At 47.0% G+C, this 18,389-nt stretch overlaps 1 protein-coding gene across 1 annotated transcript in view; it reads left to right on the top strand.

Annotated features, from left to right (window-relative positions):
• Nucleotides 1-18,389, top strand: part of LOC147747979 (guanylyl cyclase C-like) — a 501,196-nt gene that overhangs the window by 371,739 nt on the left and 111,068 nt on the right. The window lies entirely within an intron of this gene.

Raw genomic sequence — 18,389 nt, 5'->3', positions numbered from 1 at the left:
CATGAGCAATCCTATTCACAGTTGGAAGGGTTTCTTAAGTAATGGTAGATCCCTACCAAAGCATGCAGTAGAGGTTTGGGATCTACTTTCGTCTACGAACCTGGACATAGGTTTCCTGACGTAAACCTGGCTCAAACCTAGCTCCACCCCTGCTATTGCAGTGGCACTCCCGGAGGGCTACCGCATCCAAAGGCTAGATAGACAGTCCAAAGTGGGTGGAGGGATAGCAATTATTCATAAAGATGTCATTAAAGTCTCAATACTCAAGCAACGGTGCAACGAAAAGATTGAAATATTAGTTTTCAGGATGGACCTGCTATCGCAATATAGTTGGAAAGGTGCTCTCGTCTATCATCCTCCCTGGCCCCTCTCAGATTTCTCGTTCCAGCTTCTGGAATTAATAGCCTCTCATGTCATATCCACCAAGAATGTCTTACTTCTGGGAGATTTGAATGTACATAGTGAGTGCTCCACTATCAAGATGCCTCTATGCTCCTGGCTGACCTAGTCACCTTAAAAAATTGATAAGATCAATGAAGGCCCCACACATGTAGCAGAACATACATTAGATGTGATCCTCACCAATTCTCCCAATCTCCTCTGCGTACCTCCTTGCCCACTCACTTGGACGGACCATGCACTAATTGACTCCATATTTTAGGTCCTAGGGTGCAAGATGCCCCCCTGCCTGCTTCTCAACATCTTCGCAGACAATGGCACAAATCACCACAAACCTATTCCAGGACATTATTCCAACCTCTTGGAACCTGGAATGTGATAATGTAGAGGAATGCCTGGCTTGATACAATTTCTCTATAAAAACGGCCATTGATTATTTAGCCCCCATGAAACATTACCATAGCCTGCCTAGGCGGCCCCACACTGCCTGGTTCTTGCCCGATCTACGGACGGAAAAACAGGGGTGTAAGACTCTGGAAAGACACTGGCCCCGCTCCCAAGCTGGCCAGGATGAAGAGAGATATAAGACTGCCCTAAACCAATACCACAAAAATATAAAAATAGCTCATATGGCTCATATAACACTACAGCTCAATCAGGCAGGAAATACCCCTAAAGTCTTATTCCAAATCCTCAAATCATTCACTAATCCAAAAGCTTGCAATAATGAGGAAGCTTCCTCTCAAGCACTCTCTGACAGAAATGCAACACACTTTACACAGAAAATTGAGCTGATCTATGGTAAAATCATCGCAGCCGGGAACCCGGATTAGGCTCTGGCACCCTGTTGTTCTTCCACCATAATTAAGGCGCAGCTGTTGGAAAACGTCCCTCCTCTCACCAACGGTGGGTTAGAATCACTGTTATTTACAGTAAATCAGGTTCCCCGCTGGATATTATTCCAGCCAAAATTTCCACTATGCTCTCCAAACACCTATCACCGCACATTTGCTCAATTCTCAATCTTCATTGAGAGAGGGACATCTCCCTGCGGAATGGAAGGCGGCACAAGATATTCCTATCCGCAAGAACATCAAGGCCCCAATGGATGATTTATCAAATTTTCGTCCTATCTCTCTTCTTACACTCCTGAGTACAATATTGGAAAAATACATCAACAAACATCTATCTGACCATGTCAAATCCACAGGATGCCTCGATTCATCGCAATCTGGATTTAGGCCTAGGCACAGCACTGAGTCGGCCTTGATTACTGTTACCAACAACATCAGGCAGTCCCTGGACAGCAGACAAGTAGCACTTCTCGTTCTGCTGGATCTATCAGCTGCTTTTGACATGGTCTCCCACCAGATCCTACTCAGGAGACTCAAAGAAATTTGACTCCGAGGACAGGCGTTAAGGTGGATGGTGAGTTTTTTCTCCTTCCGCACTCCGACTATAAACCTGGGTCCCTTCCGCTCAAAGACCATGAGACTGACTAAGGGAGTACCTCAGGGCTCCTGTCTCAGTACCACTTTATTCAATATTTATGTGGCCCCTCTTGCGGACATACTCAGAACATTAGGCTTCATACCAATCTCATACTCTGACGACACTCAGCTTTTATTCTCATTCAACAAATCCACACCTAATGCCCAGTTTTTTTCCTCGGAAGGTATGATAGCCATAGCTAGCTGGATGAGTTACAATTTCCTCCAGCTAAACGCAGGGAAGAATGAGATTATGCTGTTTGGGGATGCAACACTGCTGTGGTCTCCAGATTGGTGGCCTACGGATCTAGGCAACCCTTCAGAGCCCAAAACTGTTGTCAACAACCTCGGCATATGCCTAGACCAGAATTTGACCATGAAAGAGCTCACTGCAACCACCGCTGACTCCTGCTTTCATGTACTTGGCTTACTACGTCGAGTCTTCCACTTCCTCCCGATGTCCACACGGAAAACTATCATCCAAGCATTAGTACTAAGCTGCTTGGACTACTGCAACTCTCTTCTGGTCTCAGCTAATGAGGCCTCATTGAGCAGACTACAGGTGGTCCAAAACACTGCAGCACACCTTGTCACGAACGCCCCCTCTAGAACTGTTTTCCTTCCCCTACTTCAACAACTTCACTGGCTCCCAGTACTCAAGCGAGTCAAATTTAAAATCTGTTGTATTGGACACAAGGCCTTGAATGGCAAAGGCCCCAGTTATCTTGCAAGAAAATTCAACCACTACATACCTTCCCGGTCACTCCGCTCAGGGACCAAATCTCTGCTTATCGTACCGCGGTTCAGGAAATCGCGACTGGGTGGGAAAGCTTTCATTCACCTAGCCCCTCTTCTCTGGAACCAGCTTCCTATCCATCAACGGCAATTTTCTGATCACCTCCAATTCAGACTGTTCCTTAAAACTGCATTATTTAAACATGTTCCTCCTTACGGCCTGCTGCAGCCCCTCCACATGGCGAAGATACCCCTTCGGGGGTGATTAAGCCGCTTTACAAATAAATAAATCCATAAATACATTAGTGCAATGCTTAGTTTGTGATGGCAGTTGCTGGTGATGGGCACGGACATTCATTTTTGGTACTGGGACTTATTTGTCATCATTAGACATTGACTCACAGCAAGAGAGAGAGGCAGAAAAGGGTGAAAAAGGAGGAAGAAAAGGTAGAAAACGGTGGCAAAGACAGGGATAAAAAAGAACCAGCAAGTGTGAGATTAGGAGAGAGTAACTGTGGGTGGTGGAAAAGAGGCATGAGGTGGAATCAAGACTAGGCAGCTAGGTATTTGGCATTCTAGGTATTTAGAAGTGCTGAATTCTTTAACTGAAAACACATTCTAAAAATTGCCGGTTTGTGCTAGTGCTTTGATGCGTGCATTGTCATGGCAGTGCCAACGAGCATGAGCAAAGCAAGTAAATCAACCGCTTTAAAGCAGACATTAGCTTTGCCTTTTCTGGTTAGAAGAGCTGCTGAGCTTCAACCTCTCGCTGAGTAGAATACATTTTAAAGTAATACCTACATACGTTCGAGTGCTGGAAAGGACCTATTCTTTCACAATTAACACAGATACAGAAGTCGTAGCATTTAAAAAGAAGTAATCATCTTAGAATTTAAAGACTATTAAAGTTATAAAAATTATGCATTACCCAAATGTATGGAACCGTCTGGCCCAGATGTGAGTCCTGTGCTCACTGTGCCACTGGAACCAATCTATACTTGGCTAATGAGCCCTAACTATGTTGAAACCGGTCTTGGGTTGCTTGTGCTCTGGCTGAGGGAGGACCTATCCCTGCAGTTCGGGCAGGACTGTACCCATTGGAGCAAGGTCCAGACTGATTTGCATATGGCTGGATCTAAAATGAGGTGGCATGGTGGTAGAAAAACAATGGATGGGAATGTAGGATAAGCAATCACTAGTGGCTGAGATTAATTCAAGCATTCCACCCATCACTTTGTTTTTTGATGCATTGATCTGTTCATGTGGCCTAAAATCCTCATTTTACAGGGACAACACTCAGACTTTGTTGAGGCTTTGTGGTTTCTCTGACAATTACCACTTTCTCCAGAAGTGTCTGCTGAAGGTTAGGGACTAGATGAACCACCACTGGCTAATACTTAACACAGAGAGGACATAGGTCCCGGTTGTTGGCGGGAAGTTTGGACTTTTTTGAAACCCCTCCTTTTGGCCTGCTGATTTTGATGATCCTTCACTGACAGTCGCATTGTTGAAGTTAAGAAGACTGCTACTCTTTAGATGCATTTCCAAGTAACAGATATAGAGCCTGATTTTCTAAGGTTTCACACTGGGGTTATGTCACGCAAAGTGACACAAAGCTGCACAAACTCTCGGGGCACCCATATTTTTTAAGACAAAACCTGATCTACTAAGATAGCCAGACTAGGTTTTGTTTGAGAAAGTAATGCTTCCTTGAACTGGTCGACAACAAAAATATTGGTAATAGTAAATGCTTTGATACACAGTTGCAGAGAGGGACCGTTCTAAACTATGCAGTAGACCACCATGAGGATATGCTATGATTGCCATTCTCAATGAGATGTGCCTGATAGTGAAGGCAAACCACCACCGTGGATTGTGACATATATAACGTACTGGCTATATAAGGAATATGTTTAGTATTTCTCACCTCCTCTCAAGTCACCAGACTGTTCCTTTCGACAAAATGGTATAGTAGTGTTATAGTAGTGTTAATATGGATATCAATGTGTTTGTCGACAAAATGAAGTATTGTCATTATTAATAGAATCACCCGTTCTGAACTCCCCATCTACCTCGACACGCAAGTATGTAGTCAGGAAGGCCCTGCAACCTGGGCCCGGGATTTCTGATTGATGGGTCACAGGTGGGAGAGTGCATGGCTGGCAGGCAGACACTAGGGCAGGAAACTCTTGATCAGTTCCACAGATAGGCGCATCAACATTACAATGGTCAGGTGAGATTGCCCCAATAAAGCATACATGGCAGAAGGGGGTACGCGCTCCTAAAAACACCATAAAGTCAGATGCCACATGAGTTAGGAACACATAGCCAATCAAGGCCCAGCACATGTAGTGAGCATGCGCTCCCCATCCCAGACATATGGACACATTCACCACTGGCCACACTGTGTCCACCCTGGTCAGGACCCACCTGTAGTAACTATTGACCATTAATTGATGACCCTAAAGGCAGCAAACAACATTCCTCACCATATCTTGTATGCCAGAAACCTTTTATTGCTTGTTGTAATATTGTATCTAAAGAAACCTCAAACTCGATGAATATTGAGACAGACCTCAGGCCCAGTGCCTATAACTGTTCTGAACTGTTTAATTGAACAAACTGTTCCTGTTTTGCCAAACGCTGCTTGTCTTCTGTTTTTCAAGATAATTTGAGCAACATTAGTTTTAGAAAAGTTTTCTCTTCTCTGGCCAGGCCAAATAATTTATTTAAGAAGTTCTGCACTTTCTGTCCGCTTAATTGTAACTGTGCCATATTCCAAACAAAAATGTTAGTTGTTGCAGAGAGGTCTGTGCCCTATTATGTACCTCACCAGTCACATGCTGATGTTTGTTCTCACTTTGTTTGCATTATGGATGGAAATAGTTTTTGTGTTTTTCCTGGCATTTTGTGTGAACCACCATTTTCTTCCTTATAGGATATTTTTTGACTCCATTCCTTCTCCCGGCACCTTCACTGCTGAATAGGCCTCCTGGTTTTTGTCCAAATTTGCTTCCCTGAGTAAATCCTTTTATGATGTGCTTTCAGGTGCAGTTATAAGCTGGGCGGCCTTTGTTGAATATGCAGTTCTGCTCCTTCTAACTTGTCACTTTCTTGCTTTTTGGCATTGTCCAGGATGAAGCGTTTTCAATACTTGCATCCTGCGTGCAATACTTCATGGGGGTTAGGTTTTGTGCAGGCATAGTTTTTTTATGCAGTCATGAAGCCATTTATATATGATTTGTTAATTGTGTTTCATTTCTGTTGTATGGATATTATTGCCTCCTCGTATGGTGTGGTCTCCTGTATTGGAGCCTGTCAGTTGTATTGAAATCTGATGTTTGCTTTCACAGGATATTGGACTTTGCCATTGAGTTTGCCAATGCCTGGGCATTGCACAGTGAAAAGCTGATCCCCGGTAGAGGGTTGTTGGTTTCTGTAGGATGTACCGTGGGATGGCTGTGTTATGCGATCTTACGGAATTTACTCCCTAATGTATAGGTATCAATGTGTTAATTGACATACATGTATGGGATTTATACTGTCTGAAGCTAGCTACCAATCTGTAAAGTGCTCTACTGTGGAGGGAGGGTATTGGGGTGGGGTGTTTGGGGTAGAACCACAAAGAAGAATCCTTACAAGAGAAGAAATTGTTTTGCTGGGCTTTTATTGGGAAGCACAACTGAAGTTTGCTGTGCAATTTGGCCCAGGGGATTCGGGCCCACATGAATTGCAAGACTAAGAGCAAAATGTAGAAAGGTTTGTAAGTACTAGGAGGGAATGGGAACCCAGAAATAAAACCAAGGATAATAATGATATGGATATAAAAAAATTGAGATTAAGAAATTGCTGACAGACTCATTCAAGTGAAATGCAAAAGACCTTGCTTGATGCTGCAATTGTGATTGAAAACTATTAAAGACATGCAAGAACATAAATCTAAACTAATAGGTGGAGACTGTTAAAGCGTTTCATGGATTATTTATAATGTATTATTGTTTTGTTGTTCCTAAAGGTGCTGTTTGCTTTATGGTCATTACGATTTCTTGTAATCTAATTTTTAAATAAAATAACTAAATAGGGCATAACATAAGCAGTATACTTATCAATTTATTAATGATAAATGGGGAAATTTATTAGCATAATTAAAAAAATCTCGAATTTATTGTTGAGACCATTGAAAATATGCTGTGCTTCCTAGGCAAAATAGATATACTTGGTCATGAAGTAGATTTTGGGTAGACCAACTGTTTAACAGATACCCCTGTATTCTGCTCTGCACAGTCCTGTGCCGATCTCGGGCATACACAATGTTTTTAACACAGTTATTCAAGTTATTAACAAAACATAACGGATTGCATGAAGTAGATGCTCTTGGTGGACAGCGCGGTAGGAGTGAATAGTGAGAAATTCAATGAACATAGTGTGTGCTGTGAAAAATAAAATATATATAGTTGACTTACAGTTGAACAAATTTATGAATTATGGATAATGGAGCCCTTTACTCAGGGCCCCACATATGGCACTTTGCTAATAAAGTCAACAGAACATCATGTCGATGTTTCGACCCCAAGGATTCAACTCATAAATGGAGTCTTCATCATGACAATACAAGTACACACCTGCAACAAAGGATACATAGGCTCTTAGTTATGATTGTAGTATAATTATGTTCTATATGTAATTCCACAAAAGGAGAGAATGTCCCCCCTTACCTCTAATTGTAAGAGATATGCATAGGCATCAGTTATTCCGAATCAGTTTCACAGTACCAATCTGTAAGGTATAAGACTGTCATTAAAATCATAAGAGCCAAAAGCTGCATAAACGTAACACATGCATAGGTGTGTGCATAGGTGTATGCATCCACCTGGTGATGTTATGTTTCTGCAGCAAAAATCTAGCATCCAGTAGTCAAAACGGGGACAAAGAGCGGGGGGACAATGCAAACATGCCCTGGTTGCTCACAGCAGGTAGCCCACAATTCTGTGTTGAGTTGATCAAACATGAAACTAAAATAAAAATCAGACTGTTTTATACGTTGCATTACCTTAAAAAAAAGCTGCATGGTCAATGGTGTTTCAACAGACCAGCAACAGCTCTGTGGTAGGCCCAGGAATAATTTCAATTACTCTGGAGGCATTTAAGTAATTCCATGTTACTCTTTGACTCAGAATTACTGATAATTAGGTGATTATTCATGCTAGCCTAATTATGAGTAATTTGGGGGGGGGGGGGGGGAATCTTACCACAATAGCGCATCTAGCGAGCGTCTGCTTGCTGTAGCTATTTATATTCGACTGAATTTTCTGCTGTTTCTTAGTGAAAAATGCATCTCACATCTATTTTGGACACGAGGGTGCATTTTGGGCTAAGCAAATAGCGCTATATTCTTAGAGTAAATTAGGGCAACATCCAATGCCAAGAGCACATTTAGAGTTACTTCTTGGTACTATATGCATTCTCCCTTCCATTTTGAACATGAGGGGGCATTTTGCTCTAAGAAAATAGCACTAAATGGCGAGTGAGAATGTAGAGGGAAAATCCTACTCCAAGAGCGCATTTAGCAACTACAAGCGTCTGCTCGCGACTGTTATTACTGTTCTGTTGCATTTAGGGCTATTTCTTAGTGCAAAATGCATTCTTGCTCCCATGTTCAACACGGAAAGGCGTTTTTGAGCAAAGAAATAGCGCTAAACACAGAATTACTCTTCTTGCATAATTAACAGTGATTAAACCACACTGAATTGCACGTGTTATGCCCACACCTACTCTGTGGTGACAACTCTATCCTAAACGTTCACCACCTTCACAACTTACTACACAGTATCCTTATGAACCTTGATAAAAAAAGAGGAGTGGGACCAGTGCTTAATTGGCTCAGAAGCCTAGGGCTGGTGCAATCAAATGTTGGCGTGCTGAATACTAAGGTTGGTAGTCTTAAATCCACTGTATGCCTCTTCAATTCACTACCAGACACTACCTGCCCCTTTCTTTCAATCATGCAGGTTCCTACTTGCTCATTGTGTAACGTTTTTTCAATATTTCTCTTCCTCTGTCTTTCCAATCTGTGTGTTTTTCCCTCTTTTGCACTCGGTAAATATCTGACGTGGAAAACTAAGTGCTGGTCCTTAAAAATATGTGCCAGTGGTCCCCTGCTTGCAACCACGGGCCCAAATTAAACACTGAGAGGGACATTTCCATACTTTTCTACTTGTGTTTACTTCTTGCTGCATACACTAATGGCTGTAGCAATGGTATAGAGACTGCACAATTCTCAGAACATGTGTGTGACTAATTTCCGCTTTGATGACAAAATGGCTTGAATTACACATGAAACGCTGTGTATTGCGTTCAAAGATTTGAATATACACTCATAAATTGATTTACGCACGCTGTCTACATATAGTATGTTGTGATATTAAGTGTTTTCTGGAGGCCTTTAAAGGTTCTTACAAAAATGGAATGCCAGTCACAATTGGCGAACTCTTAGAAACTTGCTTTTTTGGAGATTTACTTAACTTTTCATGGCACATTTCCACGCTTGATATGTTGCACTATCAAAATTTTTGGGACAAAAATTCAAACATTTAATAAATGGAATAAACATATTCACATTTTAGCACTACCCTTTGAAATATCTAATAAAATAAAATTTTATTATATAAATATCACAAGATTATGGTTTAATTAATAATAGGACTGTTAAAACATGCTTGACTACTGCATATCTGTCAGGGGTGTCCAGGACTATCTCAGGGACTTGAGCAAGGGCTGCTGGCTGGGTAGAAAACATAAACAGAAATAGGAGTACAGCCTTACCCAGGATCACACAGGGAGTCAGAGGAGAAATGGGACCTATCTTGGCGATCAAACAGGAACACACAAGCCAGTAACAGCAAGGGTGAAGAACTAAATACACAGTCTCGATAGACAATGAGCTAACAAGGAGGAATACTTAACAGAAAAAAAGCAAAAACAAAGGGCACAGTTGGCAGAAGGTAAGAAAAAAAACCCATAAGGATACTGGAAGCTATGACTACAGGAACAGGAAGGCAACAGAGTAGAAATTGGAACAAAAGGTAAATGGAAAAAAAGGAGGCAGGGACTGGGAAAAGGTAAATATAGAAGGAGAGAGACTACATGGGTGCACTAAATAGCACTGGTTCAGAAATCAAGGAAATGAGGTAGCATCGGAGGCAGTGCTAGTTCAAGGAACAAGGAATTAGCTTTAGCTCGGAAATCAAGGAATCAAGGTACAGGAAAAAAAGGGAAAAGAAAAGGCACACTTGGCAGAAAGCTGGTAACAATCATACAAGGAAACTAGAAGCAAGACAGTAGGTATAGGAAGACAGCAAACTAGGAACTGAAACAAGGGTAATGCTAAGAAAGGCAGGGACTGGGAAAAGGTAATACAGATGGAGAGAGGCTCAAGAGAGCACTAGAGTAGTACAGTGGCGAAGGAGCATCGCCCCACTGCTCTCTGAGCAGTGACAAAATTTTAAAAAATTTACAAAAACGTAACGTTATTATCATTTTCTTTTTCCCACTGCAGTGGCTCTGTTGTTTCCTGGGGGTGGGGCAGGGCCGTGACATCAGAGCACTGCAGGGGGAGGAGTGGTGGCACTTCAAGTGTGCATGACATTTTGACCAGCCCTCTCGGGCTGCAAAAAACAGTCATGTGCACTTGCCATGTTCTCCATCCAGGCTCCATAGTGTCAATATCGGCCCACTCACTAGCCCGCTCCCAGCAACATGCATGTCGCAGAAATAAACAGACAAGACAACTTATTGTTGGGAAAAAGTAGCTGCAGGTTTATTAGCATATACACATGCCAACAAGGTGGGTTATCTTACAGACGATCCAAAGGCAAGCCGCCCCTCGCGGCCTACCACCTGATGGGCCAGTTTGCAACGTGACCTTAGCCAAACGTTGCTTAGCGGTTATGGGAGGAGATAGCCCCTCCCATTATCCGGTGAACCATTGGTCCACCCTCTTGCTCACGCCCCCCCCCCCCTACGAGGGGCGGAGCGTTCAAGCAACCCCCGGTTGTACAGGTTTCCAACCGCCCGTAGGATAGCGGGGCGCCGTCGCACCCCCAGGGTCCACCGCACATACTACCTGGGGATATTAGGCCCCAGCATCCTTTGTGCTCCTGAAGAGGGTACTCCCGGGTACCTTTCCACCTCTGGATTGCCCTGTAACTCCGCCTGATTAGAAAACATTACCCCCCCCACCCTGAGAACGCCGGGTATGCGGTAGGGAGGGAAACGGCGTCAGGGTGAGGGAACGGCGGCCAAAGAGGCCGCTAGGTGGGCGGGGGAGGAATATATACTCTTCCCCGCCCCCAAAAGTCCGGATGTGACGCTCGGGACCCCCGAGACTAAAAGAGCTGGGCTGCCCCCGTGTGCCATCTTGTGACACTATGGGGGCCGCCCTCTTATGTGTGTCCCCTGCGGGGACGTGTCGGACGGCCCATCTAGTGTCAATATCGGCCCACGCACTAGCCCGCTCCCAGCAACATGCATGTCGCAGAAATAAACAGACAAGACAACTTATTGTTGGGAAAAAGTAGCTGCAGGTTTATTAGCAGATACACATGCCAACAAGGTGGGTTATCTTACAGACGATCCAAAGGCAAGCCGCCCCTCGCGACCTACCACCTGATGGGCCAGTTTGCAACGTGACCTTAGCCAAACGTTGCTTAGCGGTTATGGGAGGAGATAGCCCCTCCCATTATCCGGTGAACCATTGGTCCACCCTCTTGCTCACGCCCCCCCCCTACGAGGGGCGGAGCGTTCAAGCAACCCCCGGTTGTACAGATTTCCAACCGCCCGTAGGATAGCTGGGCGCCGTCGCACCCCCAGGGTCCACCGCACAGACTATCTGGGGATATTAGGCCTCAGCATCCTTTGTGCTCCTGAAGAGGGTACTCCCGGGCACCTTTCCGCCTCTGGATCGCCCTGTAACTCCGCCACAGCCCTGGGTGTGGCGACCGTCGCAGCCAGGGCCCCCCACCAAGGCCGGCATTCTTCCTACTCCTACTAGCGTGTTATTTCTAGGGCCTCTCCCCTAACCAGCCAGAATCGGTCCAATGCACGTCGGGCAAGAGTGACAAAATATCCACCCAAAGCCCCTTGCACTTGGCGTAAGGTCTCCCAAGTCTAATGACGCCCTGTCTCCTCTGGCCCTTGTATTACACAGGGCGCAGGACTTCCTGCACATTGGCTCCAGCGCCTCCCCTGACTAGCGCCTTGCCTACAGGGATGGAGACATGTCTGACCACTGAAATTACCTGTCCCCCACTGGTGGCAAAACCCACAGAAAGTTTATTGTGGTCGTTCTTATCAGGGGCCATAAAATACTGCAATGACCAGCGCAAACCACGGTAAAAGAACCTTGGTGCACCCACTAGGTGTCACGGTAATTATAGTGGGAATAAGGGTATAGAGTCCTGATCCTGATGTACTGCCAAAATTTGCAACGTGTCAACCTACGCTGCATGCAGAACAAGCGCCTGGACACAGAAGCCCGGACCCTGCTAACCCCTTAAGACCCTTATATATACCCCGGAGAGGTGTCAATAGAAGATAGTGTGTCACAAGATTCCCTACTAGGTGATAAGGAGCATCCGCTAGAACCCGTCTGTGTAAGTGAAAATACAGTGACACACACCTCAGTCCAGAATACCCTTGCCTGATCCTCAAGGCACCTAGAGCCCGCTGCCCCCCGCAACGCAGGCGAGGGAAACTGGCCCAGAAACCCCCAGACTGAGATTCGAACACTAACCCCACCACCGGCTCTAGCTAGGGATTGGCTACCCCTGACCTTGCAAGGCCGGTCGGAGGCCAACCCTGCCCCTCCTTGGTTGACTACCTAGCCCTAGGGAAGGTGAACTTACAGTGAAACCTGAAGGGGGGCAATGACCGAAAACATGCCTGATAAGGGAGCAGAGGGATGCCCGTCAAGCCTACTTCCAACAAAATGTGCCAAACTAGGCTCTACCCCCATGCTCCTCTCAATAATGCACCCCAACCAAAAAAGACAGTTGGTCGCATTTGCCAAAACCTGACTAAAGGCGGGACTAGAAGACTGTCTAGGAATGTCTAGCGGAGCCATCTCTTGGGCATGCCTGCTAACCTTACCAAAATATATAGGCTGGACCTCCCACCGTCTAGAAGCGAACTTCTCTGACATGGGAGAAGGCCAGTAATACATAGACAACGCCTTTCTAACAATGAGTGCAGAGATTCCTCGAGATAACCTGTGTGCTATTCATCCTCCTTAACTGGCACTCGTCAGTATGACCTGGTAGAGCTACTAGGAGAGCAGCTACTAGACCACTAGCACTTCCTGGTAAGTGGAAACTGCAAAGCGAGACCTAGCTTGATACCAGAGAAACCCAAAATAAATACTGTCCTGGCGAAAGCTTACCAGAGGACCTAGCCAGATGTCATCCATGGCGTGCCAACCCAAGAATGTACAACGTAGAGACTGTCACACATGGCCTCAAAACATCCGGGCACTGCCCGTAAAGTTGGATCGCCCACTGTCTGTCACCTAACTTCTCAGACTTGAGTAAGAGGCCCGTGTGCGAAGATCTTAAGCACATCCCTTCTACACGTAGTACCGTATCTCGTAATGAGATAACTAGTACTATTCGCCCCCCTTTCCTGGCACTTGTCAGACCCTATGAAGCTTCATCAAGCAACCTAAACGACTGACCAGGATGTTGAGCCACTGGGAAAAAACTACTTTACCACTCGTGCTTCTAGGCGTGGGAAAACTGCGAGGTGAACCTAGAAACAGTCTTAGGAGAAACCCTGCCGGTGGACAAGCCAGGTCCCCTCCACTGCATGTTACCCAAGAGTCGTTATTTAGTTAGAATAAGCCTGCCCACAGCCGGACCCATCAAGTGAACAAAGGAGCAATTGCCACCTGGATCCAGAAAACAACTCAATAAGTGGGACTCGGGCCGAACTATTACTGGAGCACCTAGCAAAGGGCCCTCACCAGAAAGTGGAAACATACGGATGATAAAGATAGTGGATGTTACCTGCCCACATCCGGACCCAAGTGAAAACCACAGGCCATCCTGTTGAGACACAACCCTATCTGGCCGAACGTGCCACCAGTTTCTAACTAATCTGGGGACAAAACTTTACAACAATCACTAAAACTGAGGCAATAGAAACGAAGATCTTGACCCCATGGCTGCAAAATCGGACCTCACAGAAAGCCAGACAGTGCTATGAGGTGACAGAAAAGGTACGGTGCCATGCCCCAGAACAAACCACCCTGAAACTTAGTGCGCCGGTGAACATGCTGCTGAAAATAGCAGTGGCGGGTCCTGGCCGCACTTACAGAAGTCCAGACAGACTCTCTCACCGAGGGGGTAAAAAGTTACCAGTCACACCAATGAACCCGTAACACTGAGCAAGGTAAAGGCCCTTCCCCCTTGTGCGACACAGGGAAAGTAATCACAGGAAAGATGTACTACAGCATCATAAAGGGTCCGGGTGTAAAACGCCCAGCACCAAAATGGTGTTCGACACTAGCTGAATAGAGCAAAGCCAAGAGGTTGACACCAAACAGCTCGCTGTACTTCGGAGCGAGATGCACTCCTAAGAGCCCTCTCAAGTGGATGCAAAACAAAGCCTGCTAGCAACATCTGCTTGGGGAAAAGGCCAGCTGTCTTTAAGTACTAACCTCTAGAACCGGTCACGCGAAAAAGCCCCATAGTACTGTAGCGCGAGGACCTCTTCCCCCGCCCTCGAGAGAGGCTCCCATGAGCAACTGGGCCAAAGCAATGACATAAAATGCTAACCCGGGGGCTGAAACTGACAAGATAGAAACGCAAACAAGATAGTCCAAAGCTGGCTCCAAAAGCAGAGGAAAGAGGTGTAGGCCTCTCCATTGCAGTAGACCAAACCTGTAGCAAACAAGTTCTAAAGTGCTGTTTAAGAAGACGTCCTGAATTTAACAGGGTACCAATGTGGATAAATCAGGGGAGTTGCTGCCTCCCCCGGTGGGGTGACACATCACTTAACCAGGCACAGCAAACAGGCTCCTTGCCCGGAGCCCACCAGGCTGCGAAATGCTCCCTCTCCCCCCTGTACTTCTCAGAGGGGGATTGTGTCCTTAATCCTATTGTCCTGCTCCCAGCCCTGGCGTGCAGGAATGTTGAACGTTGTTTGACCATATAAAACGATACCTGTGTGTTTAGGAAAAGAACAAATCAAAGAGAACAGCCCCTACCCAGCCACAACGGAAAACCTGTTGTAAAATTGATCGCTCAGCTCCGCTCCTTACTTGTGCCCCCAGATGCTGTGAAAAAGGACACATTCCAATTGCGCATGGGATGCAAGATAAGCCCAGACACTGCAATAGTTATAAGAAAACGGATAAAAAGTGAGACACATGGGGTGCCATGTTTGCCCATACTCCGACACTGCTTACCGTGAGGACACCCCAATAATGCCTAGAGAACAACAGGGTACCCAGACTCAAACCTGTGGGCACTCAGCTCCACATAAGGTCCTCCCAGGGAGTCGGGAAAATGTTCAATACTAGCAGCAAGGCAAGCAGCCTGGCTACCGAAAAGCTGCTGGCACCGGAGAAACCAAGGGAACTAATCCCGGTACCCGGGCACACCTGGAAAACACATGCAGATAAGCAGCCACACGAGTCACTGGGCCCCCTGATGACCCCAGGTACTTCCGGAAGGCAAATGGTCTGCAACGCTCTGGGAACCAAGAACACGCCTGATTGGCCGTGTCCTCTAGATGCAGCAAGCGGACCGAGGAGAGCCCAACAGCCTGAGGAATACACGTGTCCTACTCATGTTTCTTGCTCGAAGAAGGGGGATCCAAGCAGCCCCTGCGGACAAGAGGTACCCCTAGCAACGCACAACAACCCCTTCGTCCGGTCGTTCCTGATAGATTGGACTGAAGAGGAAGGAGACGGTCTATCAAAACACCTTCGAGATTGTGCGCACGCTGTGAAACCACTGTTTCATGACACACACATGGCACGGACCGAACCGAAGTTCCCGGAGCGCTACGCCTGGTCCCCGAAGCTTACACATTAAGGCACGGAGATGGAACCGGGAACCACTACCTAATAATCTAACGCACTCCGAACGGACCTATAACGCACTGAGAATAGAATCCTGTTAAAGACTAATATATCTAGAGCGAGCTCGCCCCGCCGGACCGGCGCACTATACGTTAGCCCCGATTGCATAAACCTTCAGGCGGGGGGGGGGAAGTAACTAAATAAAATACAGAAATTGCCAGATGGAAGGCTCGAACTAGACCGGAAGTCCTTGGAGCGCTTACAAGAGCACCGGTTGCCTGCACATTCAGGCACCGGGGAAAAGGGCAAGTTGTTTATTATACACGCCTTCGGAGCGTGTTAAGGAAATATTTAGTCCCCCAACGGCTTCTGCCCCAACCCAGGATAGAACCGGGAACTAATGGGTCAAAAGTCTAACTCCTTCGCACGGAGCAGTTTTCTGGTCCAATAATTAGCAATCCACAATTATTATAGCGCAAACTCCCCAAGGTACTTGTAGCGCTTGAAAAGCACACCGGTAAGACAGTCCTCTCACAGAATTGCCAGCAGCTATAAGCGAACCACCGTAAAACCGCCTGTAATAGCAAAACACAAGCTCCGGGCTCCACGTGATCCCTGCTGCCCTGCGGGAACAAGGGGGGGGGGACGACACCTCAAGAGAAAACGCCCGCCTTAAAACTCCTCCCCTACACCCGGCCCAGAAAGAATACACGCAACCCGGCATGCTGGGACCAGGTCCCCTGAGGACGAGAAACACAGCGCTAATGGTTCTTTGCAGCAGCACCTCCACTTCGGGCTGCGACCACTGTCGCATGCGTTGCTGCTGGCGATGGGGTCATGTGAGAGCGCCAAAAGAGAGGACAGTAATCGAAAAGGGTAATGAGGCGCCATTACCTCCCCTTATATTTACAACAAGGGGTGGTGAGGGACAGAGTCTCTGAATTAAGCAGAAAACTCTCACCCAGTCAAGAGATCAGGGCTCCCCTTAATCATTGAACACAGGGCAATATAAGCCGCAAGCCATTTCCAATGTCCACAGTAATACGTAAAGAGCCTGAAGCCTCTACCGCTGAAAATACCTCGAGCAGAAGTCCGGGGTGAAAATCTCAGCCCGACTCAATAATGGACGTAAACGACCCTAATGATTGCTAGAGGGTAGCGACGATCTACAACCCGTACAACACTGTTGGACAGGCAAGAGGCTACCCAATAGCGTGTGCCTACTGCCATGCAGCGCTGTCTGAATTCCAACACGATGGCCATCGTGTTGGAATTCAGACAGCGCTGCACGAAAAATTACTACAGACCACCCAGTCCAAGTGCCTTAAGGGCTGGGAAATGGGATGAGATTCGTAGTTTCCATACTGGAACAACCTGACTAGCGCGCCCTATCCGACCGGACCCCATGCTCTTACCTACAATAAAACATGTGCACCAAGCTTGGACGGATAACCCTGTGCCCCAGCCCAGCCGGGACCAGCATGCCAACCCGCCGACACTCACGGCGAGTGAGAATGTGAAACAAAAGTGCAACCCACTGTCTCGAGAGCAAGAGCATCTCTCCTCGCTCATGGGGCCGACCGTGTTGCGCGGCCCGCGAGGCCGTTCCGCGCACACTGAGATTGTTGAAAATGCCCCTGAGGGTGGCCAAACTTAATACGGACATGCCCAACCATACAATAGATGAACCAAAGAGGCAGCTCCGCACGACAGCACCTGAAACACGTGCCACAAATCTGCATCATAGACTGTCGACGTGCATGTCCCCCAAAGTAAACGAAACATGAGGTCGTACCAAAGGGCACCAAAAACCCCCATGCGCCCTACCTTTAGAAGGAAACTGCCAAGAAAATGGCGGCGCCGGGCGCCCCTATTCACAAGTGCCGGACATCAACAAATGGTGCCCCTAAAATGGCCGCCCACAGGCGCCCTTAACCATGTGTATCGGACATGAGGAACAAACTGCCCCTGCAAATGGCCGCACTGGGCGTCCTTACTCCTATGAGCCGAACATCACACAAATGGTGTCCCCTAAAATTGGCCGCACACGGACGCCATAACCACGTGCACCGAAAAGGAATAGGAACATATACCTGAGACCCGAACCATCACCGCGCTCGGACACTGTATCCCCCTGCCAGTCCCTAACCCGCCGCGAGCCACTCGGACCGGCCGGATCCGCAAGGGATGAGCCCAGACGGCCCAGAGTTCGCACTTACCCCCGGGGCCTGGATTCACCCGACTGACAGCTGGGGGGTAGCCAGCCCAGAAAATTACGACATCGGACACAACAAAGGAAAGGGGTTCTGCCTCCATGCCTGGGACAACGCTAGTGAACCGATGCCCCATAAACCTACCCGCAGAGATGCGAAAACAAAGCAGGGGGGGGGGAGAGAGAAGGGGGGCTTGGGGGAGGGAGCCGACCGCCGGGAGGTCTCCTCCCCCGGGCGGTTTGGGAGGGCTGCGAGGGGTTTTCATTAGGAAGTTGCCAGAAGTTTCCAGATTTGGGCTGGTCTAGTAGGACCAATATAGCCCAATTATAAATCTCCCATCCACAGCCTACCAGCCACCATTTTAGGTTTGGTGACCTGGTGGCTAGGAGGGCTTGTAGCTTTTTTGTCTGTCAGCGTTTTATAGAGAATATTGTCAGGTATTTCGGTAATTTTAGCTATCCTTGTATAGTTTAC

The sequence above is a fragment of the Lissotriton vulgaris genome, chromosome 1_1, assembly GCF_964263255.1.
Source record: "Lissotriton vulgaris chromosome 1_1, aLisVul1.2, whole genome shotgun sequence".
Taxonomy (NCBI): Eukaryota; Metazoa; Chordata; class Amphibia; order Caudata; family Salamandridae; genus Lissotriton; species Lissotriton vulgaris.
Note: the sequence above shows the minus strand (reverse complement) of the source record. Positions and strands in the feature narration are given on the sequence as shown.